Raw genomic sequence first — 27,225 nt, 5'->3', positions numbered from 1 at the left:
TGACTTCACAAAGATACACAGTTACAGTATTAAGGTCTTCATTCATAGGTGGGTGGATCATGACCTCCCGAGAACTCGATGTACCATTGGTTGATTCCTCTGGTCATTGTTCCTTGAAGTGGCCAGGTGCCCTTCCTCAGGCTCGCACCTCTACAGTCATGGCCAAATATTATTTTTCACAAAGTTTGCTGCCTCAGTTTTTATGATGGCAATTTGCATATACTCCAGAATGTCATGAAGAGTGATCAGATGAATTGCAATTCATTTCAAAGTTCCTCTTTGCCATGACAATCAACTTGATCCAAAAAAACAACATTTCCACTGCATTTCAGCCCTGCCACAAAAGGACCAGCTGACATCAGATCAGTGATTCTCTTGTTTACACAGGTGAGAGTGTTGTTAAGGACAAGGCTGGAGATCACTCTGTCATGCTGATTGAGTTAACAGAATGGAAGATCTAAAAGGAGGGTGGTGCTTGAAATTATTGTTCTTTCTCCGTTAACCATGGTTACCTGCAAGGAAACATGTACAGTCATCATTGCTTTGCACAAGAAGGGCTTCACAGGCAAGGATATTGCTACAAGTAAGATTGCATCTAAATCAACCAATCAATCAATCAATTTATCGGATCACCAAGATCTTCAGGGAGAGAGGTTCAATAATTGTGAAGAATGCTTCAGGGCGCCCAAGAATGTCCAGCAAGCACCAGGACCATCTCCTAATGTTCAGCTGCAGGATCGGGGAACCACCAGTGCAGAGCTTGCTCAGGAATGGCAGCAGGCAGATGTGAGTGCATCTGCACACGTAGTGAGGTGAAGACTTTTGGAGGATGGCCTGGTGCCAAGAAGGCCAGCAAAGAAGCCACTTCTCTCCAGGAAAAACATCAGGGACAGACTGATATTTTGCAAAAGGTACATAGATTGGACTGCTGATGACTGGGGTAAAGTCATTTTCTCTGGTGAATCCCCTTTCAGAATGTTTGAGGCATCTGGAAAAACGCTTGTCCGGAGAAGGAAAAGTGAGCACTACCATCAGTCCTGTGTCATGCCAACAGTAAAGCATCCTGAGACCATTCATGCGTGCGGTTGCTTCTCAGCCCAGGGAGAGGGCTCACTCACAATTTTGCCTAAGTACACAGCCATGAATAAATAATGGTACCAAAACATCCTCCAAGAGCAACTTCTCCCAACCATCCAAGAACAGTGACAAACAATGCCTTTTCCAACATGATGGAGCACCTTGTCATAAGGCAAAAGGGAAATTTTGGGTCCATGGCCAGGAAACTCCCCAAACCTTAATCCCATTGAGAACTTGTGGTCAATCCTCAAGAGGCGGGTGGACAAACAAAAACCCACAAATTCTGACAAACTCCAAGCATTGATTAGGCAAGAATGGGCGGCCATTAGTCAGTGTGTGGCCCAGAAATTGATTGAGAGCATGGCAGGGCGAATTGCAGAGGTCTTCAAAAAGAAGGATCAACACTGCAAATATTGGCTCTTTGCATAAACTTAATATAATTGTTTGTAATTTTACTTCAGTATACCATAACATCTGACAAAAAGGTCTAAAAACACTGAAGCAGCAAACTTTGTGAAAACCAATACTTGTGTCATTCTCAAAACCTTTGGCCATGACTGTAGACCTGTATAAACTGGTTCTTTTATGACATCTCTGGGCTTGCTACTTGGTTTATGAAAAGCGGTATTATTTATTACTAGCGTTCGCAATGTGCAAACGCTACATAAATACCGGAAACGTTCTCATTCAATTGTGAACAGAATGATACCAAACTCTATGTAATTTAAATGTTGGAAACATTAGTCTCTTCACCACTTTATATTTTATATTAAAAGATAGAAAGTACGTTAAACATATTTAAATGTTGCTACGATAATATTTATGTTGTGTATTAATCGCATCACAACTGATTGAAGTGTACAGAAATTATTGATTACCAACTTCAACAGTACAGAGCTACAGGTCAGGCATCCAACGTTTGTTTATATAAGGGAAAATGTCAATATAAGGATATTATATAACATGAAAACATGAAAGCCGCAGGTACAGAAATCTTAGACAGCTTCTAAGATTCTATTTATCCACAGTAGAAGATATTATTAGGTTATTTTTAGAACTTGCTACATTTTCAATTTTTTTATGTGTTTTTTCATAGTATTTTGAAGCGTGCAAAATACATACACATTGACTACTCCTCTAGCGACACAGCAGCAGCCCATGCATGTTACAGCCCCTTCGGTGGGCATGACATAATTTGAGACTGGAAATTTCATATCCGTCTGCAAAAAGAGAAAGATGAAGGATTAATAATGGGCAATGACGGTGAAATAGGGAATTTGAACATTGATAAGATTGCATCATTTGAGATCTTTTGTATGCTGTACATGTACTGATAATTGTAAGATCTCATCAAATATGATTACATTGCAAGACAGAAAGTGTTAGGATTAAAATAAAAATGCATTAGTAGTGCTCTGCTCCTCCAACCTATGGTGAAAAACCACTGACTCCAATCTAATCTTGGGTAGGTAATAGATAATATATGTCAGGCGCCGCCCCCGCGCACACGCTGGGTGCCGGGGACAGTCGCCTTTGCTGCCGCCCGGTTCTTGGCCAGAAGTTCGGGCGCATGCTCCAGAACATCGTGTCTCCATTGCAAGGCAACGGGGCGCCAGCCGCACTTCCTGTCGATGGTCAGAACAGCTGACAGCCGACCCCAAGTCCACCAATGACAGGCAGACAGAATGTATTTAAACCTGACTCCACTAGGGTGCCAGAGTATCTAGGTCCCTAGACTCCAACACTTGTTTCCTGAGCCTATGTTATTCATTGGATTTTGACCCGGTTCTGTTTGACTACTCTTTTGGATATTCCTTTGGACCTCTCTGATTTCCTGGTTTGACCTTTTGGTTTGCTGACTCTTCTTCTGCCTATTCCCTCGGTACCTGATTTGCTCGCTCGGTTTGACCTTTGGATTCCACGACTACGTTCTCACCTATGCCTCGCTGGTAGCTAACTGGGAGGGCCGCGACCTGCACGCCTCAGCAGCGAACCACAAATGCCCTTGCCGGGGTCCCTGGTGCAGACCTGAGGCGTGTTTAGACTCCGCGTCTCCTAGCTTAGCAGCACCAAGACCGGCAGGTAGGACCATCAGAGCAAGTTTGTTTGTGACAATATCAATGAGTTTTTCATTAATCATTACATAATTTAGTCTCCAACATGGGTAGCAGTAACAATTTTAAGCAGCATTTGTAATGGCCCATTTTGTGGCTGATAGTGTGTGGGCTCTGGGGGATAGGGGGTTATTATAGGGTGTAAATTGGATTTAGGATTCTGTCTTACTCATTTATAAGTGCAATTGATACTTTCATACTATACACCATAGGTGACATTACCACCTCAAAGTGTGCAAGCTATTTGGTGAGTAAGTTAGTCTGTTGGGGTAATGGAGAAGGGGGTTTAGAAACTGATTTAAAGTCTAAAGCTTATTATAAAGCCAGTACAATATCATTTACATAATACAGTTTTATTTGAATTATTGATGATCTCTGAAACCAGTTAGCTGCAAATGTTTATCGTCCCTGTTATATCTTAAGATCCATCTATTTTAATTGTAAGCCAAAATGTAATTTGTTTAATTTGATGTTTGCAAGTTATATTATTGTTGAGTTAATCTTTCCATTTCTATATCTGTATGTGCTGATTATACAATCAATCACATTGGTAAAGATTTTTGCTTAAGCTATCATAATAAGTTCTAGAGCCTAATGTTGTAATTAATCATTTTTCAATTGAGGTTAATTATTATGGATATCAGCCTGTTAATGTTCCATGATTCAATTTGCTTTCACTTCAGTTCCTTCTTCGGTGTGTCCGCTAATTGATAATTTTCAGTTTAATGATTAAAGAAGTCTACAAAGAGAGAAGGAGACTTTGTATCATTACCATCACCCTAGCTTGGGAAAAGAGGAATTTGTGAATATTGCAATTGTATTTCAACATAAGTAGTTTATTTAGTTTTAATTAAAAGAGAAAGTAAACAGGCCTCATTTCACATCCCCCCCCCCATCCCCCACACACCACTTGTTTTATACCCCCCCCCCCCAGTGGCAAACGCAGGATTTGTAGAGGGGGGTTGCCACACCATGCTGCCAGTGGGCGTGACACGCATGCATCGGGGCGTGGCTATAACTTTAGACAGTGCTTGGCTGCTCTCCAACTCTTCCTATCCCTATAATATACGTGGGCAATGCTGCGTGCACTACTATTAGGTGCACGCAGCCCTCCCTTTTGAAGCAGAGCCGGGGTAGGGTCCAGCCACCTCAATTATACAGTGCCCCAGGCTTGGAGTGGGGTTTCCAGGGACTAGGAAACCCCCCCCCCCCCTCGGTTTGCCTATGCCCCCCCCCCCCAAATCACTGAGGCACCTCAGTGTTCAGTTGCCCAAACCTCAGCCATGTCCCGTATTTATGGAGACTGTGTAGCTCAAATGTACCAATGCTGTGTTTGTCTATCTCAATATGTATGGTAGAATACATTATTCACTTAATAACTGCTGCAGGCAGTTCTCTATTGATCAGTCTCTCCCCCTTCCATCCTTCTTTCACTGTCTCTTGCAATGAGTGACTCCTCTAATGCTGCCTGCTTTTCCTGACTGCATTTTGATTTTTTTCTTATGTTCATTATTGCATTAACCACTCTTTTCAAGAAGATATCACAATTTAGTAAGTAGCGTTTATTGTTATTTTGCAAAATACATTGGAGATCTACTGCATTGCTTTTTAGTAAGAGAACTGTTATGTCAGAGAGATGCTTACAGAGAGCCGGTGCTATAAGACAGGGTAAAATGAATATGAGAGATAGAGCTATATTGTGAAGTGTGAGAAACCCAAACCAAAAACACTAATGGAAGTCATTATAGTGGAATATAGTCCATTAACGGATAGGGCCATGGTGAGGTGCAACGAAGGCTGTATAATATAATAAATGATGATAGATCTTCCCCCCCATTCCTGCTTTTAAGCCTACAATGACAATAACAAAAAAATACTTAAAAGAAAAAAGGTGCAAAGTTACTCATTTTTTTGTTGAGTTACTTTCCTTAATGAATCAGGCCCATTATGTTTATTTGTAGTATTGTTATATATGTTGATCATCTAGCACTGTTACATTTTCATTTATTTTTAGTGTTGTGCCTTTGGGGAGGTTGCGTTCACCTGGAGAAGCTGCTTTGGTTAAGATTTACATACTCAGCACCTTTTAGTTATTCTTGTATTTTAAGAAAACCCCTCCACCTTCTTACACATGGCAAGCTGGAGAAACAACTATGTTTCATTAAACGATTTTAAAAGATTATAATTATCTACCAAAAGAATGCATGATAAACTTACAACAGCTGAAAGACAAGATTCAAAAAGTAATGAGAATTTAATTATAAAAGAAGCTGACAAAGATGGTGATATTATGCTCATAATATTAATTATGAGTCATAACAGATTAATACATAATGATAAATATTGAGGAACCACCTAACGATCCAATTAAGACTTTCGATATGACGTGCACAATATGTCTCTATATACCATCCTTAAGCACTGTTATATAAGGACATTGCCCAAAAAATTGAATAACCACCAATAGCCATGGTTACCCTGGTAACCATGGTAAATGCTCGAATACTCATTTCATTTTATCAAGCATTATGTATGAAACAATGCATGCCTCAGACGAAAGAGTGCCTTGTTTTGTTCTGCAAGTGGATTCTACAAAACATCACGTGCTTTTTCAAATGACAGCATAATCAAGGCCATTTATTAATTGTCATTCTAGTTCCACTTACAAAGTAGAATGTCTCATTGATTGCTGTGGGTTACAGCGGCAGTATCTGTGCACAAATGTTTTTCAGGTATTTTCCACTAAACTGTCCTGTTTATTGCAAAAGAACAGATAGAGATCTGTGTCTTGTTGCAGTTGGTTGTTTCATTCTGAACCTGCTATTATCTAATAATCAAACAATCTTTGTACATATGGCAAATTTCCTAACTGTTATGTTTGATTACCAACAGTATACCTTATTTATGGATGGATGATCATTAAGAAGGACATACATTACCAATTGAAAAGTAAAACATGGGCCGTGAATCTGATTCCCAGACCTAATGACCTGTTTATCCGGCAATAAGTAGAATTCTTTATTGGCGATGGTAACCACTGTCATGCATAATTGCCTACTTTTGAAGGCAGCTGGAGGGGGCCTGTAGAAGGGGCGTGGCAATGCGTGGTGCGCCGTTATTCTCCGCCCCTGTCAATCTTATGCAATTTCGACCAATCGCAACAGGGGGCGGGGCCACGATGCCGCGGTTAGCCCTGCCCCCACCCATCTTCAACAACGGAGACAGCTGGATCTGGGATTTTTGCCTGCTCTCTCGGGAGTCTGGGAGAACTCTCAAAAATTTGGGAGTCTCCTGGACAGTAGGCAACTATGCTGTCATGTATGCAATAACCATGGGTGCAGAGAGATCAGGGAGATCTGGTACAAAATACGAAGGCCTAACCTGCCTATGTTTTACGAGGATCCACTAAATTGTGTGGACAGGCCCCCTTAGGTGGCCATGGAAGGGGCCCGAAGAAGTTGCTGTATCGGGGCCCTGAAATTCCTCAGGGCAGCCCGGCAATAACCCCTGGTGGTGGTATGCTTGTACCGCTGCAGCACGTGCACATCTGCAGACTTAATCCTTACTGCTCTGGGCCAGTACAACAGGGGCATCTGAGTATAGTTAAATTACATGGTGTGATGGGAGGGGTGGCATGGTAGAAACAATTAGGGGGAGATATCAGCCAAAGAATCATTGTAAGCGGTCACGCTGACACGTGTAGACATCAGAGTGGGTTAATCAATACAGAAATGTGATTGGTTTAACTACAACAGTGTGTGTACAATTAAGGGGGCGGGGTACGTTTTTGCGAATACAATAATGCTGACAATCGTTAAGGCCGCTTACTTCCAGCCCTTATAATGTATACATTATGTACACGACCTGCAGCCTGTATAATGTATACAGGCGGCAAATACGCCCATTGCTGCCTTAAAACCGGCAATCTCACTCTGCACATTGTAGGTGAATAGATTCCCACTCGCCGCGATTTCTCCAGTCGCAGTTTATAACGGACGGATATCAGAAGTGTAGGACATACTGTCTATTTCCTCAATGTCGCCCTTATAGTAATCTAACTTTTGTCAGCATTATTGTATTCGTAAAAGTGACTACCACCGAATTAAGGTGCCAAGGCCAGTAACAAGATAATAAGGAATGAATTAGTGAACAGGATAGAAGGTACATAGGTCAGCCATAGAGAACACACATACAGTAAAAAGTACTTTGTATAAATAAAACAGTGAACATATTATACAACTATTTAGTAAGATAAGAATAACACAGGTAATAAATGAATGTCAGAATAAATATTACAATTTTAAATAATGAAAAATAAAGTATGAAAATAAATGCTAAGAAAGAAAACAATAAAGAATGTGTGCAATGTGGTAGTCCGCTGTGTAAAAATAATTTCTAACGCATTCCGCCACTAGCCATGGCTTCCCCAGGGATTTCAGTGACAGGGAATGAAAATTTGAATTTTGAGTATTTAAAAACTCTTGTCGTTTTTCTTCCTCAGTGAGGTCATTCTATTAATTGTTCTGTTTTGACACCCCATTTCTTTGCATCCAGTGATGTTTTTGTGTATGTGCGTCACTGGGTGGCTGTGCATAGTGTGTGTCTGTGTTTACTGTGTACTCACACATGTTATGTAGGAGGCATGGATGAGGAGATTGGACCAGTATATAGTGGAAAAGAGTTAGCTACAAGGATTGCTCGGGGCCTGTATGGTTAAGGTATTACTCATATACATCTGTAAAGATACTGTCTCTCTGGCTGACAGCAATGAGTAGTCTGAAAGTAAATCATGGTCATTAGGTAGCTGCTGATGTTGACTTCATGTCTTGAGGACACAAACAATATACACTCATGTTTCATGCTATTATGTTCAACAGCAAAATTATAGCACATGTAATACAGTTCATGGAAAGCACCTGTATTAATCTATTGTGCAGGGTTGCACAAGCTGTGTGTTACAAAGGGAATAGAATACTATTATCATCGGTTAATTAAAGGTTGGAAGTAAGGCATCCATTCTAGAAGGAAAGTATTGCACAGTCAATCTTGGGTTATGTTCCTTGAGATTATTAATTAGACAACAAGCTTTCAAACACATTATCCCCTATTATCTATTGTTACATTTTTTCAACTACTAGCAAGATTATAACTATGCTAATTTAAAAAGACTGTAGTGTCCCAGTGTTTTATTCTACATTGAAAACATGTTGCAGAGAATTTAGTAGGACTTGTAATGATGAGCAGATAAATGCTGACCAATATCAGAGGGGTTATGGAATCCAAGGGATGTGTTAATGGGAACTTGCTTAAAGAGATAGAAAGGGCCTCATGCTTGATGTGATGGAGAGGACATAATACAGACAGGCATAGAGGCCAGATATGGTTGAGGTAGGCAACGGGATAACTGAATGGAAGGTTAGTAGACAGACCATGGTTAAAAATCTGGATTAGGTGGTCAGACATGTAAACGTCAAAACCGGTGAAAGTAGTCAGCTAGACCAGTGGCCAGAACCAGTAGGCCAATAGATAAGGCTAAGTACACACTGGAGAATTTTCCAACAAATCTGTTTTCTACAACAATTATACCTATGACTGCAGGTCCGACCAGTCATCAGATTCATGCATACACACTGCACACAATTTATCTTCCAATCTGTGCTCTTCATCTGATCCTCTAGTCGTTTAGAGAATGACAGCACAATATGCACTCATCATTCATTCCTATTACACTGATTAAAACCACCTTGTTATTGCTATCCACATGTCCTTATGAATTTCGTTAGCTTCTGTGACTCTGAAACAAAATATTCAATCTCAGAACGAACAAACAAATTATTCCATCTACAGCACTCTCTACATTTAGTCACCGAGACATGTTCATTGCCGGCATCAGCTGAAAATAGCATGACTCTGTAAACTCTATGGTGATCGTGAACATGAGAGCATTCACACAGCAGGATCAGAAGGTGATTGGAGATTATTAAACAGTACGAAAAAACAAATGAAACGACAATCGTCACCTTGGAACAACTGTTGTTCATCGTGTAAGTATAGAACTAACGCGATATATGACCAAACGGTCGTATATCGGCTCATTGGCCCGATGATTGGCTGAAAAACTTCCAGTGTGTATATAGCCTAAGGGAGAACATGCAGGATCAAAACAGAAGCAACACAGGTTCTAAGCAGGAGTCTGACTTGACATCCAAGCCATAGGTAAAGAACAGAGTTCCTAGACCCTGTGTGTGCCTATAGCAGCCACCTTTCCCCACAGGATATGCATTTCGGGCGCTCAGATGCCCCCAGGACCTGACTGCACAAGGACAAGGAAAAAGGCTACAAAGACAGTGGGACTAAGGAAGGACACAGGGTTAGCAGAAACCAGGGAGGGAAATCAGAGCAAAACCAGACAGCACAGAAACATGAACCAGACAGGACAGACTATAAGCAGACTGAGACAAAAATAGAAGGCAAAAGCCACAGAATGGGACAAGTACTAATCCCAGACCAAACAAGGGGCACACTGGGGCTGGGGACACTTCTACAAAATGCATCAGTAACTTCCTGATTTGTGCAGGGATTTTATAAGCCTGAAGGTTGTTGAGACTTGTCTACAGCTGACTTCATTATGTAGATAGACAGTTAGGGGTCTATATATTAAGCTGCAAGGAGCCAAATGAGAATGGTTATGGTTTTTTTATATTGAAAACTGTACCCCTCTGTGCTCTACTGCACAGGATGCTGCAGTATGTGTACTGTAACAAAGGGAGGCATTTGGTTGGCTTAATGCAGAGAAAACATACAAGCAGCAATGCACCTAGTTTAAAGATAGACTTGTGTGTGACAAATAATAGTTTAAAGTTTGGTTCAATTTACATAGTTTAAAACGTCCTTCCCCCACAGCAAACAGACAGGGCGTGTCTGTGTCAGGACAAACAGAACCACTTGTGCGAGTTTCCTCTTAAAGGGAAGGTGGGTGTGTCACCTGCCCATCAATCTAGGGCTGTGGGAGGAGTGTAATGTATAAAACCTTGCTTGTTTCATTGTTCAGGAAGACCAACGCTGGGGAAGCTGGCTGATCTTTAGAGAGCTGGGGGTATATTTACTAAACGGCTGGTTTGGAAAAGTGGAGATGTTGCCTATGGCCACCAATCAGATTCTAGTTATCATTTATTTAGTACATTCTACAAAATGACAGCTAGAATCTGATTGGTTGCTATAGGCAACATCTCCACTTTTTCAAACCTGCAGTTTAGTAAATCTAGCCCCTGGTCTTTGTCTAACTAGCATTTAGGGTCTCAAGAAACAGTGTGAAATCTGTATGATGTCAAATACATTTACCATCCTGACATTAAAACTGCATAAAAAGGAAGAAGTTGTTTGCGTGTGTTTCAGCAGTATCGGGCCCCTGCCACAGTACGTACCTGTCAGCTCCAGCATTATTGCCCCTGGACCCGCCAGCTCAATACAGTGTCAACATAAATAATAAAAAAGCAAGCCCCCCTCTCCTCCCAACTATATTAACCCTTGTGCTGCCAGTCTAGTGCTGGTAGGGGTAAAAGAGAGAACCACAAGTGCCAGCATGCCCTAACACCAAGGGCCCGCTGAGCCATGCAGTGCAATAAAATAAAATTTAAATAAACCACACACCTCGTGCATACCACATCTCTTTATTTAAAATTCTGGTATACTTATGTCAGGTTTCCCAACATAAAGAACACTGAGAAAGTATAGTGGAACTAAGTGGTTTTTGTTTAATACCGGTTACACAGGTTTCAGGATGCAATGAATGGAAAAGCAGTAAGTGCAAGTCAGCAGGGTATGGCAGTAATAACTCAGTAAGCCACAGATGCAGATAATGGACAATAATATAGTTCAAGAGTCAGTACTGAGAGGCCGAAAGGCAAGTCTGATTCTGAGGCTGGAGAAGCAGGTGAGATCACGATTATCAGGATACCTGGAAAACTCAAGAGGCACGAGGCACCAGATGAGTCACAGGTGTGAGGACTCAGGTTATACAGGAGGCACGAGGCATCAGTTTTCCATAAACAAATAACCCCCAAAAAATATTCCACTGGTGAAGAAAAAAAAAATCTTTTGAAGAATCCAAAACAATGCACTGATGAGAACTTTGTTCCTGTATGCAGGAACAACCACTGCATAATGAAGTGTGAAAGACACAAGGGGGTAAATGTATCAATCTGCGGGTTCTTCAACACCCGCGTGTTCAGCCTCTTCCGCGATTAAATTTCAAGTGGCGCTGCATTGTAAAGGGTTAACTTCCCTTTACAATGCAGCGCCGCTTGAAATTTAATCGCGGAAGAGGCTGAACACGCGGGTGTTGAAGAACCCGCAGATTGATACATTTACCCCAAGGTCTATTTATAACCTAAGGACTTTCCCACGCTGTCTATGAGAATGCCCCCTAGGTTATAAATAGACCTTGCGCATGTCTACATGCGCAGAACGATTTTGCAGAGAATAGGCTCACAATAGGCAGATACATGTCTTAATGACTCAGGCTAATTGACTTGTGTTCTTTTGGGACTTTGTACTCCACATATGTCATATTTGCCAACTCTCCCGAAATGTCCGGGAGACTCCCGAAATCCGAGACTCCCGGGAGAGCAGGCAAGTATCCCGCATACTGGAATTTATTTGCCATAATGACGCAATTCGCGTAATTTTGGCCCTGCCCCATGACAAAATGGTGTTTTTGTCGCGGGGGCGGGGCCAAAATGACGAGGTTGACCGCTCCCCGTCCCCTCCTGCCCTCCAACCACTCCCCCTACCCGGTATCTCCCGGAATTCACTATGCAAAGGTTGGCAAGTATGACATATGTATTGGACTTATCTTGCAGTGTATTGTCTGTTAGAGTAGAGAGCGTACCTAGACCCTTATTCAACAAGAGATGTATCTTCAGATCCGCTCCTAGTTGAATACAGATGTGTGTATGCCTGATTTACGTGCTTTTTTAAAAAAAAACAAAATAAAAAAGCAATTTACTTTTGTCTTGCGGGCCTTAATGAATCATTGTATTAAACATAGGGATATTTCAAGGGGCACACATTTCCACAGACACATTTATAAGACCTTGGACACCTCAAAATCAGGAGCAGTTGGCACCTATGTGAATCACTATGCAGATTATTTTCCATGCTCTGCCTTGTAACGTTCAGAAGCACTGAGGTGATCAGGGCTCCTTATAGCCAGATGCAGCACTTGTGCTGGTCAATCAGACAGAAGCAGCATGTCTAAGACATGATGCTGATACTGATTTATGAGACCAGAGGATACATATTTTATAAGACCAAAGACCATGATGAATTAGTTGTGGCAAACCTGAAACATGCACGATCAGCAATAACACAGCAAACCATCCATTAAAGCTCTGACCTTTATTGGATAATAGACCTGCCTCATGCATTTAGTTCTATAGCGTTCTTTTAAATGTGCACAGTCTGATATTGGAATTAGTGTAAAAAGGAAATAAATGTGATTGTTGTTTTGTGATGGGACGGGAGCTTACACAGAAAAGAGCAAAGTTCTTTACTATCAGTAGGGGTCATTTTCATCCATGGAGAAGTTTGATACCACGGTGCAAATGCTGATTATTTATGTCATGTGTCTAATTTTGTGCCTGTTTTTAACAGGAATCATGTGTATAATGGGGACATCTGCAGGGGTGCAATAGTTTGCACTGGACAATGATAGAAGTTACGTGAATTGGGGAAATTCTGTTTTTACTGATCCTAAAAGTTCCTACCGTGCATTTTTTGGGGGTACCCACACATGTAGGCCAGATAGATTTTGCAGTAGGGATATGTACAGTATCTTTACATCTCCAGGAAGCGTGCACACTTATATGTGCACGCCCCCACTGAATTAACGTAACGGCCTCCGTAGAAGCCTGTAAATGCAAGTTACATGGAATTCTAAATTCCGCTTTGTTTTACTGTGCAGCAAAGCAAAGTGGATGTTTGCGGTCTGCAGTTGGGCTTACATTCATCTCCAAATCAAGCCCATTATGTTTTCATTATTATCTTTTGTTTACAAAGTGCTGACACATTACACAGCACTGTACATCGATGGGATGATGACACAAGTTACATGCAATTACATGAAACAGAAGATAGCGTTGGCCCTGCCCAAATGACCTTATAACCTAAGGAGTGTTGAGGCATAAGGCAGCAGACTAACAATTGTAGTCTATTCAACTCATTTTCCCACCTACTAGGGAACTGTTCCCAGATCCAAACATGTATCACATAGACAGATCTGGTAGCAAAGATCTGAACAAGAGTTTTAATGTAGGGTAAATGCCTCTCTTTTCACTTTCTGTTGTTTTACGTTAGAAATATTTATATTATCTTTATCATGAACCTATCATGGTTTTCAGTAATGTATAAATATATATATATATATATATATATATATATATATATATATATATATATATATATATATATATATATGGTTGTTGGTATTTATACAACACTTCACTCCAGAATAGCTGAATCAAGTGTCCCATTTTATTGTCAGGATGGTGAGGGCAGCAGTTTATTCAGCATATAATGACACCTGTAGCCATTCAATATCCCTGCCACCCTGTGTCTGTCTACACATACGTCTTCTGTCTAGTCACCGGCCGACTAACTGGCTTCAGTCGCACTACCTGCAACAAGCAAACAGTTTTTTTATTCTCCTCCCAAGCACTTATTAATCAGTAACGAAACTAACAAACTAATTACATCCATGAGGTGCACCTGTGTGTCTGTGTGCTGTATGAAAGCCTGAGTGGGACTGTAACCCTGTATGCAGCCTGTACCTGCGGACACTTTGGTATTTCACCTGTCCCTATGCAGAAGGGGTGTGGCAAATAACCTTCGTTATCAATATATTAGAGTGGAAATATAGAAGTGGTGGTATAGAAAATGTAAGTGAATGGAATTTGATAGTTTTGCAATGAAGGCAGTAAGAGAAGTGGCGGTATGGCATACCACCGTATACCAGCCCACTTCAACCATTGTATATATATTTCTTTATATATCTGCATATATAATTACATCTAAGCATGTGGTACGGTCATTCTTTGGTGTTAAAGACTTCACGGCATTTAATGGAACTGTTTAATTATTTGTTAGTTTTCCTATTAGGATTGTTAGATCTAAAATCTGATCCAAGTTTGCCTGTGGTGTCAAGTATTTCTGGAAGCGCTTCAGTCAGCTGGAGAGAATAGACACAGACCAAGTTCTGTATGCAAGGAATATTCTCTGTTTATTGATATCAAGATACAAGTCTTTATAGCCTACTGAATATATTAATCCTACGTCATAAGCATACAATAGTCTGTGTGATGCGCTGCTGATTAACTATCTCACGTATTCTTCAGGTGTTTACTTTCTCCCCCCTTCTCAGCACAAATGTGTCAATTGTTCTTATCTCAAGGGGGCTGGAGGTATATCTCCTGTCTGCCATGTCCATAGTCATGGGCACGGCTCCCACACTACGAGCTGATAATGAAACTACCGATTGTTCACAAATGTTGCTACATTCTTCCAGGAGTTCTCTTTTAGCAAATATTTCTATGGGAGTTACAAAAATGGCCTTATGAGGCCTTTACAAAAAATCATATTTAACAGGATGAAGGTGTTAAATTATATTTTGATACCTCTCGAAAATGTATAACTGATTTTAAGTTTAACATTTTCATAACATTTAGGTCAAAATAAGTTTATGTTGTAAGATGTCATATCAGCAGAGACAGCCACAGCAATGTGTTTCTAAATGTATGTGTGTGTGTGTATGTATGTATGTATATAATGTACAGCTCACACTCAGCTGCTGACTGACTGCACTATACCAAGCAGTGACTTTTATACCAGAGCTGAGTGACATCACAGTGGCTGTTTATGATGTCAGTCAGTCACATGATCAGCCTAGTCAGCTGTATCCTCAATCTTCCTGCATCTCACCAGTATTCCAGGAGGCCTGAGAAGGTTAAGGATTTGTGATAGTCGATTAAGTTTCCATTACTTGTTTCACTGTCCACTGACTTGTGTCCTCTCCTCGTCGGGGAAATAACATAGCACCTAGTCATTGACAGTGGTGTCATTTTTGGTGTTAAAAACTTCACATTATCAATGGAACTGCTAAAGCCTAATGCTTTAGGAGCTTTCCGTTTTGGAAGAAGATGTTAAACGTTATTTCATACGTGTCACAAATGTGTGACCAGTGTTACTTCTAACATTATTTTCATGTAACATTTGGGTTAAAATCATACTTGCCAACTCTCCCGGAATGTCCGGGAGACTCCCGCATTTTGTGAGAGTCTCCCGGACTCCCGGGTGAGTGTGGCAATCTCCTGAATTCTGCCCACTTCACTAGGAAGTGCCCCACTTCCTAGTGAAGTGGGCAGAATTAGATCCCAAACGCTGCGATTCCCGGTGAATCGCAGCGTCTGGCCCCTGCTGGCAAATGATGCGGTTTGCGTCATGACATCACAGGGGGCGGGGCCAAAATGACACAATTTTGCCCGCCCCGCCCCCTCACGCCCACCTCCACTGGCTGAAGAAAGTTGGTAAGTATGGTTAAAATAAGTTTACCTGAGACTCTTAGATGTCATTTCAGTAGACAGTCATGCAGTCAGGTAGCAGTTGTGTGCACACTCTCTCATCTTGCTGCAGAAATGTAGGTGCCTGGCCTGGGTCCCCCACAGAATGGCTCAATAACTTGCATTACAGAAATACACTGTGTGGATTGTTTTATTTATATACTAGGCCAGGTCCTGTGATGTCACAGTAGAGTTCTTGTTTTTTTTATACGTAGATCCATTAAGGAATCTGTCCTAATAATCTAGGAGGAAGTTCAGCTGTCTGTAATGGACTAGGGAGGTAATACTTTACTTTTTAATAGAGCTACTGTGGAAAGTTACGATAACACTGAACAGTGTATTTAATATAGTTCTTCATAATCTTCTTCATTTTGGGGTTAAGTGGTCTTTTAAAAAGCCCATAATAGTGTTTCCTTTACTGCAGGTTAAATTGAAATAGTTTCCTACGGATCATGTAAGCTTTGCAGCAGTAATTACACATTTAGCTGTAAACAGTAAACAACAATACACTGTTGGGATAATAGGGTTCAGCATATATTGCTTATAAGTAAATGGTGGATGCAAAGTTGGAAATGAAGATCTGATTAGACCATGCACTATTAGTTTGTTTATTGTGTTTGTGATCAGACTGTTTACCCTCTGCTTAAAGCAGGACCAAACAGTTTTATAGAGACAGATTCCCCAGGTTGATGTCATTATATACTTGTTGTTATATAGGTTTCATGCCACTGTCATTTTTTTGTGACATGATAAAGGATCTATAATCCAATTTGTGAAATGTAATAAGTGAGCAGGAAAATGTTTTGTGGAATCCATATGAAAGGGACTTCGTCAATCAGACTACAAATGCCAGGAAATAAACATTGTATAACATGCAACTTTAAATGCACAGAATATACAACAGCCTCTGTTTCTAGCTACCTGCTCACAGTCCTGCAGTTCCCGGGTGATACACTCTTCCATAAGAACACTAAATGCACAGGTGAATCTGTAGGATTGTAAATGTTCTCTCCTGAGCTCTGCAAACTACTCTAACAACTAACCTATACCTAGCCCAGGGGCAAACGCAGGATTTGTAGAGGGGGGTTTCCACACCACTCCTCCAGTGGGTGTGACCAGCATGCATGGGGGCGTGGTTATAATATTAGACAGTGCTTGGTTGCTCTCCAACTCTTCCTATCCCCATAATATACATGGGCATTGCTGCGTGCACTACTGATAGGTGCACGCAACTCTCCTTTTCATGCAGAGCTGTGTAAAGCGGGAGCAGGGTCCAGCCACCTCAATTATACAGTGCTCCAGGCTTGGAGGGGGGTTTCAGACACTAGGAAACCCCTCCTCAGTTTGCCTATGTTCTCTTCTCCAGCAGAGGCAGAGAACCAGCAGAGTCTACTGAAATATTTATTCTCAAAATCACATGCAGTATTTTCATTGTACTGTGCTTATCGTAACCTTGCACGCTTAAATATAATGCAACTTTTAAACTTTTAAAACTTGAAGAAAATACCATTAGTTCCATTTCAACCAGAATTAAGGAAACTTCTTAAAAACTTTACTATATGGTATTATAACCCGGGTAAACGCTGTGAAATGTTCCCCAACTCTAACCACAGTTGCTGGCGTACACTTCAATGTATGGTGGACCTGCCTCCGCATTGTCTTCTGAGATAAAGTATTATCCATTATTAAATCTCTCCCATGGACCTTTCTCCTCTCCTGCCTTCCGCAAGTTATGAGTGCCCAGGCTAAAAACTGATCTCCCGCGTCCTTCCAGCTGCTATGATTGTTCATTGATCTATTATGTTCATTGATCTTAATAGTTAAGAACAGGGATAAACCTGGACCATTGCTAACCTAGGATCTTTTTGTATTCTCTGCTCATATTTTTATTTGCTCTAACTTGTTCCTTTCTATGTCTATCCTTTGTCTGTTGATTTTGTCAATCATGTACCTGTCCCCCCTCCCCCTGACCTCTCACCCCTCCCTTTTTCCCCCCACCCCCTATCAGAACTCTTTAGAAAAATCAAAAACACCCGGTTATATGTTTAACAATTTTATTGTGATTGAAAAACTGTTTTAAAAAATAAACTACAAGATGGAAACCCATAATCCAGTACTACAGTGTATCACCTCATATGCAGAGTTACGTTATGTAGAGATGTTACTTCAAGCTGTCTAAAATTTAGAGAACATTGCAGTCTAGCCAGGTATTGCCAGGTATAGTAAAAAATATATTAATGCAATACATTGTATGGAAAAAATTATATATTTTTTTGAGCTGTAAAGTTAATACTTAGCATATGTGACATGATCAAAACTATTTTTACTTATTATTCCATGAATAAATACTAAGGTGAGCAAGCGTACGTTGTATTGCAAAAAAAGGAAAATGCTGTAAACATCGGCTCAGATGTCCAATGTTCAGCACATCCAGTATACCACATACAGCCCCACCATATATAATCACAAGATAGCAATATACACACACAATACATCATGCTACACTATAGCCTCAGATTGTCATAGTATTACACATATAGGTCCTGATTTATTAAGGAATGTAAATCCATTTGTGTGACGTATCTTGCGTAAAGTCGTCCTGCGCATGCTGAAAAACGAGACTTACTGCAATGTACGCAACTGCATGCAATTCATGTTCACACGTGAATGCCTACGATTGTACAGTAAGGGCCATGTACAGGCCGTGTACAGTAAGGGCGTGCCAAGGGAGAGTGCATACATATCTCTCAGATTTGTGTTTAGTAGCTGTATCACTTGCTCCAGCTACAGGGCAGGTGTAAGTGCCGACTGATAGCGATAATGGACTCCTATGTATGCCAGAACATGTGTTTGCAATTAAGACAAACTGTAAAACTGCATTTTATGTACAGTAGGCATTAAGAACATGATGATAAATATATTTAATGTAAAAAAGAGAGAAAAGAAACAAACTTTTTTTTCAATGTATTTTCTATTAATGATTATATTACTAACAGGTGTAAATGTATTTAATTTTTTTGTGCGTTCTGATGGGACCGAATATTTCACATGTGCATTGTGTGTTGTGTCTGCATACGGTGCAAGTGCCCAATAGGCAGAGCGCACTTATACCTGTATTCAGCAGGTAAAGTTTCTTCAGATCTGCATGTACTTGACTACAGGCTTACGTGCATGGAAGTTATGTGCAATTTTTTTAAATGCAAGTTGCGTTCAGATTGCGTTCCATAATGAATCGGGCCCAAATAGGCAGACAAGCGGGGTGTAACTATCGATGGTGCAAGTGTTGCAACAGCTATGGGGGGCACACAATGCCATGATGCCCTCACCTTTAGGGGGCTTCCCCCTGACACATAGAGCAAGCAGAGGCCTGTTTTGATAATGCACCAGTCTGGTACATGCGCTGGATCGCACATGCTCAGTAGAAGCTTCCACTGTGATCTATTAGGAGCACAGATGGGGGCCTCTGATAGGAGCAACATCATTGCCAAGTCCCTATGCAAATTCTGTTCCATACTGTTCTAGCCCTATGTTTATGATGACATCACACAAAGTAAACATTGCATATCTGTAAATCCTGGTTCAAAGATATTACATGGATAAGCCTTATAGTGTGCTATCTGTAATTTAGGGAAAGCAATCCTACTTGACCTGTTTAGCAAATTGTCCTGGCAGTTACAGCACAGCAGAAGAGCCAGTTACTTTTTATTTAAAACCATTACGACATTTGCAACAACCTTCTTTAATCCCAAATGTTGTTTACTGTAACGCTTGCAACACATTAGTTTTAATGTTGTGTGGGCATTAGCATATACTGTTTGCAGAATAATGCAGGTTTTTAATCACAGTCTTAATTACAACTTAATGTGCATAAAGAACGAATGTGCGCTCAGGTACCAGTAATCTTCAGTAGCTCTTAGTGGGGATGAGAGAGTGATTAAATATAGTACACAAGGGCAGGATTTAATGAGAGAACATTATCTTCAGCTGGTATCTATAGAGGAAACTTTACTGCTGGCTATTGGATATCATCTTTTAAATAGCACCTACGAAGCATCACAGTATATATTATGAGGAAGCAGGCCCTGAGATGTCAATCAGGGATAACTGTTATGACCGAATGTACCCCTGCATTACATTATACATGTATAGTTCTATAATGTAGATATGTGTTTGTGTGTGTGTGTGTGTGCATATATATATATATATATATATATATATATATTTTATATATATATATATATATATATATATATATATATATATATATATATATATATATATATACATCCCCAGCTTGACCTCCTTCCCCTGTGTCTTGTAACAAAGTTTGTATACCTCTCTCATCCTCTCCCCCTTCACCTATCCACCCATCCCATTGACCTTACCTCTGTAGGTTATACCTTTTGATGTCAATAAAGGTGTTCAGCGGTGTTAATGTGGAAGTTAAGCCGCAACACTTTTGTAGCTTAAACAGGTTGCTGTTTATTTAAAGATAATAACACAGATGAATGCAGTTACTCACAGTTGGTAACTTGTAGTACAGCAGTAGTTCACCAGTAGTAATAGTTTCAGCAATCAGGTAGTATCTGTATTATGCAGGTTTATGGAGTATGCACTTATACACTTGTATATACAGTATACAGATGCAGGCAGCTTGGTAAAATGCACTATGTCTTTATACCTCTGCACATTTGTGCAGGAATCACTAGTGGGCATACAGACTCCTCTCTTATGTATATATCAGTAGTGGGGAGCCTCCGGTCACCGTCAAAGTGCGTTTGGGGAACTTTTATATATACATGCAGAGCGCAGCTAACAGTACTGCGTCCGTTTTTTTGGGGGTTTTTTTCTACTGGTCTGACAAGAAGTGCCCCCCACTTCCTGTTTCCTTACCTGACCTCCGGGATCGTGCTGTGGGGGATGCAGCAGGGGAGACAGAGCAAAAGTGCTCCTATATACTAACAACATACTCCCTCCTTCTCCACTCTCTGTCTTCTACCACCTCACCCAACTTTCAACCCTCCCTCTCCACTGTTACCTTCCCCAACTTCCTCAAGCACTTCCTTGTGTCACTCTCTAAAATCTCGCTAGTGACCATGATTCTCTCTTTAACCACTAGCCAATTTATCTCCTCCATTTTGCCTCTAAGCTACCTGAGTGGCTTGTTACAACCGCCTCACCACCTTCCTCTCTTTTCACTCACTCCTCAACCAACTTCAATCTGATATTCGTTCCCTCCACTTCACATAAATCACAAAGGTCACTAATGATCTTCTCACGGCTAAATCCAAGTGTCCCTACTCATCTCCCTGGACCCCTCTGTGGCCTTCAACACCGTGTACCACCCACTCTCCTACAAACCCTTCATTCCCTTGCCCTCCCTGACTCTGTCCTCTCCTGGTTTACGAACCCCTACATCTTCAAATGCTCCCTCTCTTTCTTTACCACTGACTCCACCTCCTCTCCTCTTCCAGGCGGTGTACCTAAAGGCTCTGTCTTCGGCCCCTTAACTTCTCCCTGTTACTTTTAACAGAGCTTTAGTGAAATGTTTGGTTGACACTAAACAATGTAGAAATGTATTTTGCTCTCATGGATCATATCACAAAATATCAGTTTTGAAATTTCCTGCATCAAGTTCTACATGTGTTGCTTGTTTTGTAATAAAGTCACATGCTGTCACGGTTGGCTTAAAGGAAATTGATCCCTAGGCTCTGCTGAACATGGCTAAGCCCACCCACGGGCGCGGAGTCTAACAGAGAGGTGGTTTTCACCAGGAACCCCCGCAAGGAGGTATGGTCTTGGCTGCACCAAGTCTGCAGGTCGCGGTCCCGTGAGTGAGTGTACAGCAGAACGATGTGGGGGAGCCAGGTGAAGTGGATGGAGACAATGGAGTCCACAGATGAGTGGTATAAATACAGGCACAACAATAATATAGGCTGATGGTCAGCAGCCGATGAGAATAGGTGCTCTGTGGTATACAACGAGAGGACAGAGGCTGTCACTATGAAGTACTCTGGAGATGGTAATGGAAGTACTGGAGCAACAATTGTTCAACACAGCCAGAGGCTGAAGGCTGACTGGAGTGGTGGAGGTAACTCGTAGTAACAGCTGATGAGTCCCAGATGAAATAACAGCTCTGAACAGTAGTGATGAGAGAACTGGAGCTGTCACAATAGACTACACTGGAGATGGTAAGAGGTACTGGAACAGCGATAATTTAACACGGCTGCAGGCTGAGAGCAAACTGGAGTTGTGGAGGTAACTCGTAGTAACAGCTGATGAGTCACAGATGTAGTAGCGGCTCTGAATGGTAGTGATGAGAGAGAACTGAAGCTGTCACGATGAAGTACACTGGAGATGATAATAGAGGTACTGGAGCAGCGAAGGTTCAACACGACCAGAGACTGAGCGAAGGCTGGAGTAGCAAAGGTAACTCGTGATAGCAGCTGAGGAGTCACAGGTGTAATAGCGGCTCTGAGTGGTAGCGATGAGAGAACTGAAGCTGTCACGATGAAGTACACTGGAGATGGTAATAGAGGTACTGGAGCAGCAATGGTTTAGCACAGACCACGAACTGAGAGCAGACTGGAACACAGGCAAACCACAAGGAGAAAAGGAACCAGAACCACAGGCTGCAGGAAGTGAGCTTGAAGAACAGGCATCAGACAGGTGAATCCAGGAGGTTTAAATAGTGCTCCAGAAGTGCTTAGCCAATGAAAAAGTGGGAGGAGGTCCTGAAGTGCAATAGGCTTGCACCTGCACAGATCTGAATATAGCTGAATGAATGAACTGGAGAATGTCTGATGATGGGACATGGCAGTTTCCAGATGAATGGACTGCAGGTAACAAGACAGGTACTATCTGTGGGACCGGAGCGTTACACATGCAGCAATGTGGGAAGATGGCTCTGATAGCCACCATCTTCCCCATATGTCACATTGAACCTTTAAAATGCATGATGCTTGTGTGAACTGTCTAGTTGAAAGCTGCACTTTGTTTGGACTTTATTAAGCACATCATTGCAACCTATGACTCTGACTAAAAATCTTATCAGGATGGACTTAAATGTAACAATTTTATTCCTATTCATACCTAAATAAAGCCATGTGGGCTTCACATATTCATCTGACCATCACATTGGAGTACAACATGGTGGATGAACTATTTCCTGGCCAAGTTCTGACCCCACAGTAAAAATAGGAAATCTGGACAATCCAAACCCCTTCTAAGTCACAAAATCATGAAAGATGTTAAAATAGGGAGGCTTTCTTACTCCATCAGGATTAAGTCTATCAAGAACTGGTTTGAGAAGCTATTGTTCTCCCAGGGACTGCACTAGGTTCCTGGGCTCCAAAAAAGCAGGATGGAAAACCACGAGGGGGTGACAGCTCTCCTCTTTCATCTCCATCCCTTACTTAGGATTTGGGAGTCAATAGCATCCTCTGTGAACTTGGGATAACCCTACAGGGTTGGATTTCAACTGAGGGAAATCTGGACTGCTTAAGATGCCCTGCAAGGGGACCAAAGGGTTGTTTGAGGTTCTTCTGAGTCTGGTGTTGGAGTTCTGTCTCCTTTAAACTCGATTGTGGTTCCTGCTCTAAATCCTGTGTCTGAGTTGCATTTTTATTGGAACATCTTGCAACAGGGAAACTCTGCTCCATCTGGAGTTGCTCATGGGTCTGCCCAACTCGTGAGCCTGCAGGAGCACGGTGACTGGGCTGTAGAATACTACTATCTTGGCAGAGAGCTTTGGCTGAGCAGGCGGGACATGCAAGTCAAAAAGGATCGCAACTACCTTGTCCAGGAGTTGTCATTAAAGTTTATGGGACTAGCATTTTGGCTGAGAGCTTGTACAAATATCTATGTGGCTGAACAGCTTTGTGGGAGATAATAAAACAACAGCTTGGCCGGGAGTCAGACTTTGGAGGGATCCTGCGAAACCTAGTGCTTCATTGCATCAGCAAAAGCATCAGGATGACTGGCTTTGGTAACAGCTTGACAGGAGAAAAAAGACAGCTTGGTCGGAGATTGTCGCAGCTGCTACTGTTATAAACTCTGGTGTATCATTGAAAGAAAAGGAGAAGACATCTTGGCTGGACTCTGGGTACACTTCTTGCTGGTGTACCATCTTTGGATCACCATAGAATCTGCATCAGCAACACTGCTGAAACTATAGCTTGGCCCAGAGTACAATTTTAAAAGCTTGGCCAGACGAAAACTCCTGTTGACTTTAATAGTACCTCAGGTATAGTGCATCCTATTTTATATTTTAGTGGAAATACAAAACAAAAAATTGACCGTCCAGTGCAGTACTCTCAGTGTAGTGGTGAATCATCCTTGCAGTTGTGCAGGCAACTGCATCAGAACCACTAGAAAACTACAACTTGGTGTGAGAACTGTTTTATACAACTTGGCCCGGACTAAGGAATATACCTATAATTTTATAATGGTAATGGGATAATGGACACTCGAATGCTGTTAGGTGATTTTTGAAGCTTAGTGATCTTATAAGGGGTTAATTCAATTCCCTATATATCTACGCAAGGTGCCTCTGGAACGGCTGCGAGACACCTTGCGTGAATTTTTTTTTGACAGAAGTAACGCTGATTTTTACTCATGCCCATAGAGATGCAAGCAAAACTCAGCGCTACTTTTCACCATAGTAACGGTAAAAAAAAATGCATCCGCAATGTTCTTATGTACATAACAGTACATTGAATCTGCCGCTAACTGTTCTTGATTATTACTTGCTAATGTTACAGTTGTATTAACCCTTCTGTAATAAAAAAAATACATTTGTATCTTCTTTCTCCCTTTGCCTGTGTGATCTAAGGTACCAAGGTTACCTAGTGGGCTCCTGCACTAACACCCTGGTATCTTGAGAAGTAGTAATTCTATCACCACTATCATTTCTTCCTTTGAATCTAAAATTTACAGCAGTATGGATTGATTATCTTTAACATTTCCTTATTCTGTACTTATACGCACTTAAATCCATGAAAACAGCTGATTTTATCTGTTCCATATGGCAAGGTATGTCTGACAGAAGTGCACTGTCTGATTCAGATGCAATGATTGATGAAGAGACCGGCTTTAGAGTCTTCAGTGAGTTATACAGCTGAACCCTTAAGACATTCTCATCGGGTACTATTGTTTTCTTACATTTCTAATTTAATATCTTCAGTTACTATGGATTCTTGAAGACCTTAATTATTTTTTAGTAAACTCATATACGATCACGACTGCATCCCATCAAGTTTTACTATAGTTGAGCATCGCTATTTTATTGTTTGCATTATTTTCTTTTATGAGTATATTTTACGTTTGCTCATCTATAGCTCTATAGTCAACTACATGATGTCAGTATAATGCAGGTTTATCCCATGAGAGGAACATCCTATAGCTGTAATATTTAACGCCCCTTCACTTGCAGATATACTGTGTTCACGTTACTCACTTCCAATCTTCATGGCACATTGTATCCATCCAAGTCTTCCATGCTGTACTCTGTGAGATGTGGGTGGCTTGCCATACCAGGGAACAACTTGGGTGACCCCCTTGGATCCACACAGACCTCTCAGGAAATAAACAACACGGCATAAACTTAAAAACAACCGTGGTGCATTTATTAAAGGGGAGGGGGTAATTAGAATTTTTAATTTAGCCGGTGGCACAGCTTGAACAATTTAATTCCCGATACAACACTCAATCACAGTATTAATGCAACTTATTAATCACCTCACTTGTATGAGAAAACTCTCACTATTCAGATGATACATTCCTACAGTCCTACCACTCTGACAGTCAACGCACTATAGCCAAACTACACCTGGTTGCTTGTCAGGAAGCATCCCTCACTTGGGTAGAATAGTATTAGACAAAATTATATATATTGTAATATATCTCTTCCGTGAATAGCTTTAGCAGTCCCTTCATAACAGGAAATCAACAGGAAATTGTCTGGGTATATAAGATAAGTCAGTTATGTTTCACTGCAATCCCACAATTCAGAAACAGTATAGATCTGCGCATACTGCTCATTGTCTGTGTGATAGTTATATGTGTATCAACTGTGAGCACATTTGTCTGTCACCATGGAGGCAAGATGATGGACTCAGCAGTAATCAGCAAGGACCAGACATCCATTTGATTGAAGTTATCTCTGTTCACACGCAATTCATCCAGGCCAGGAGACTCCCTCTCTGGAAAGGGCCTACCTTTGAATGCCCCCAACAGCAGCAAATCTTTACCTAGCTCAGCTGGAGGTTCACTGTCACAGGTCCCTTGTAAAATGTGTCCCTCACTCTGGACACTCTCAGCAACGTTATGTTAACTCTGTCTCACTGTGTCTCTTGCTCCACTGTTATCCAATATGGCCTCTCCCCCTTCCTTCCATCTGCCACTTTAATTGGCACTGGTGGGCTCCTCAGCTCCTCACCACCCTCCTCCTCAGTTTTCCCCTTCTAATAGCAACCTAGATTGTTGAATTATGTAGGCAGGAATACAGGCCTGGTGCAGCCATCTTTTTACTTGGACATATTGCATTAAATGTCGGTATCCTGGGTCAAAAAGAGGATTGCTCAAAGAGTTTCTGCTGGGCACACTACATGGTGGTCTTAGTAATTTAAACACTTGTTGCCAGTATGTATTTTACAGTTATTGACACTGGCGTCCCAGAGGAATATAGAGCTCTCGGAAGAGCTTGGTCAATGTTTTTTCCGATCTGCTAATCACAGATTTATTCTCAGCACTGTGGAAATGCTTTCATATTCTAGAAATTGGTTGTACTTTTTTGCTGAGGGTGAAAAAAGAGAAATTTAATTTAATGGCTGGCTTGCATATATAAATACTAAGCTACAACATGTGGACATTTAGTAAGGGATATAGGAAAGAGGCCTTCCCTGAGTTAAGAGTTTATTATTTCCCTCCCCTGCAGGTTCCCAGGAGTTTAATTCTGAATTATATAGGTTATAAACATGGACTAATGCAGTTAAAATAGTTTATTATACTGAATTCAAAGACAATTAATATCTTATCTCTCAACATTAAAGGACCAGGAGGATGCAAACTGTGAAGCATCATATGAAAAGGAAATGTTATGACTGCCAAAACATTACCATAGGGCAAGTCCATAAATAAGGACGACACACAGACCTTCCTCCTCCTGTGAAAGTGGAATATTAATTAGGTTTGTTTTGTTTTTGGCTGGTTGAAGCCTCCATTATATCTTAATTCAGTCATGAAAGTAACAACAGAGCCTCCTTTTGTATAATTTAGCTTTCCTTTCGGGTTATCTTAGGGGTAGTTCTCTTGACACATCAGGACTCCATCGTGGTCGATTAATCATATACTCATCAGCCAGAACCGCAGCTTGCTCAGGGGTGGTGGGTTTTCTATCCGTCATCCATTCAAGTACGTTT

At 41.2% G+C, this 27,225-nt stretch overlaps 1 protein-coding gene and 1 long non-coding RNA gene across 4 annotated transcripts in view; one reads left to right on the top strand and one right to left on the bottom strand.

Annotated features, from left to right (window-relative positions):
* The window catches only part of SGCG (sarcoglycan gamma), a 333,094-nt gene that overhangs the window by 205,994 nt on the left and 99,875 nt on the right, over positions 1-27,225 (top strand). The gene's annotated exons all lie outside the window — the stretch shown is intronic.
* LOC142140877 (uncharacterized) lies at positions 13,707-15,900 on the bottom strand. The gene is made up of 2 exons (XR_012688578.1): positions 15,798-15,900; positions 13,707-13,867 (listed from the first exon to the last, which is right to left on the bottom strand). It is a non-coding gene; the product is annotated as an uncharacterized LOC142140877 (long non-coding RNA).

This window comes from Mixophyes fleayi, chromosome 2, assembly GCF_038048845.1.
Source record: "Mixophyes fleayi isolate aMixFle1 chromosome 2, aMixFle1.hap1, whole genome shotgun sequence".
Lineage (NCBI taxonomy): Eukaryota > Metazoa > Chordata > Amphibia > Anura > Limnodynastidae > Mixophyes > Mixophyes fleayi.
This window is presented reverse-complemented; position numbering and strand designations above follow the sequence as displayed.